The sequence below is a fragment of the Nematolebias whitei genome, chromosome 18 (genome assembly GCF_014905685.2).
Source record: "Nematolebias whitei isolate Nwh7 chromosome 18, NemWhi1, whole genome shotgun sequence".
Classification (NCBI taxonomy): domain Eukaryota; kingdom Metazoa; phylum Chordata; class Actinopteri; order Cyprinodontiformes; family Rivulidae; genus Nematolebias; species Nematolebias whitei.
The window spans coordinates 1475979-1478249 of record NC_056515.1 but is presented as its reverse complement, the minus strand read 5'-3'; positions in this window follow the sequence as shown (position 1 = coordinate 1478249).

Below are 2271 nucleotides of genomic sequence, written 5' to 3'. Positions count from 1 at the left end.
CCCCCCCACCCTGGACCCCCACCAATTTGCATACCGCAAGAACAGGAGCACAGAGGATGCAGTCTCCATAAGGCTGCACTCTGTTCTCTCACACTTGGATAACAAAAACACCTATGCCCAGATGCTGTTCATAGATTTTAGTTCAGCATTCAACACAGTCATCCCCTCAAAACTCATCACAAAACTCACAGACTTGGGCATCAGTTCCCTCATGGGCAACTGGTTACTGGACTTTCTGACCAACCGACCCCAACATGTCCGGCTGGACAACCACTGCTCATCTATCATCACTATTAACACCGGTGTACCACAAGGCTGTGTGATGAGTCCCTTCCTCTACTCCCTCTTCACCCATGACTGCAAACCTGTTGATGGTTCCAATACCATCATTAAGTTTGCAGATGACACCACGGTGATCGGCCTCATCAAAGACAACGATGAGACCGCTTATAGGGAGGAGGTGGTTCGTCTGGCTGAGTGGTGTGACAACAACAACCTGCTGCTCAACACTGAGAAGACTAAGGAGGAACGCTGGCCCACATCCACCCATCTACATCAAGGGGGCGGTGGTGGAGCGTGTGAACAGCTTCAAGTTCCTGGGTGTCCACATCTCCAAGGATCTCACCTGGACGACCGGCTGTTCCAAACTGATCAAGAAAGCTCACCAGTGCCTTTTCTTTCTGAGGACTCTGAGGAAGAACCACCTGTCCTCAGACATCCTAGTGAACTTTTACCGCTGCACCATTGAAAGCATCCTGACCAACTGCATCACAGTCTGGTACGGGAGCTGCTCTGCCTCAGACCAGAAGGCACTGCAGAGGGCAGTGAAAGCCGCCCAACACATCACCGGATCACCACTTCCTGCCATAAAGGACATCTACAGGAAGCAGTGTCTGAAAAGGGCTGGAAAAATCATAAAATACTTCAGCCACCCAGCACACAGACTCTTCACCCTCCTGCCCTCTGGGAGGCACTACAGGAGCCTCCGGACTAAAACCACCAGGTACCGGAACAGCTTCTTCCCCACAGCTGTCACACTCCTGAACTCTGCCTCCTGACATCTGAATAACAACAACGGTCTGTATTCTCATACACACAACAACAGCACATGGACTGTAACACCACCACCTGCACTTTCATCTGTTAGCCCACTACTGTACAAACTGTACACATAATCTACTATCTACTGTTCATAAGTACTCACATACTTATATATATTTTTTTTTCTTTTATATAGCTGTTTATACCCCTTCATATTATAACCTGTTCATAGTCTGTACACTCACAAACTGTATATATTTATACCTATAGCATATTCAAAGCAACTTAATGTATATTGTACTATATATATCTACCAATTTATTTTTCTTGCTAAGCACTTCTGGATAGATGCAAACTGCATTTCGTTGCTTTGTACCTGTGACATGTGCAATGACAAAGTTGAATTCTATTCTATTCTATTCTATTCTATTCTTTTCTACAACTCTGAGCAACCAGATTTATAATATAATTGATTTTTCTGCTTGTCAATTCATACACCGCTGCTTTAATTTGGGATAAGGTTTTATTAAGGACTAAATTTGAGAAACATCCTCTTACCATGTTTTCTGAATTAGCAAGAGGCAAATTTCCCCATCTCTCTCTCGGATGTGGGCCGTTTCTGCTCCTCTAGCTGGTCTGAATATCGAAGAAAAGGATTTAGGAATAATCCGGGCTGATGGGTTGATGAATAGTTCCAAAAAGAAGCATATTCCAACGGATTTCACCCTAGTTCTCTTCCAGCAGAGACCGTCCAAAATTGCCCTATTAGTCCACAATCGTCTCGTGGTCCTCCAAGATCTTGTCCTTCTTCTCCTCGCACGAGCAGTGGGTCCCAAACAGCGAAGTTTTCACTGAAACTTTTGTTTATGTAGCCTGAGATTTTGACTGACATCTCCAGACCGATCATGCCATCCGGCTAATCTAACCCTTTCTGGGTTGGACCTTGGTGCGAATTTACAGGCCTCTTATGAGGTTTTGCCAGTCACTCCTCATGCATATTACAATCTGGGTGTACTTTGTTCAATTATGCTTAGTCATCCTGAGTTGTCCTATCCTGATTTGCTCAGAGCTGTTTCTGGGGCTTTTCCATTGCATTATACCCTTGCTTGTATTACTTCTTCCAGAACATTCGAGTCCTTCTTTCAACAAACAACATGAACAAGCTTAAAAACAGATTACATGTCATGTTTGGACCCCTGCCACACATTTATCTTGTTCTGCTCCTCTGAT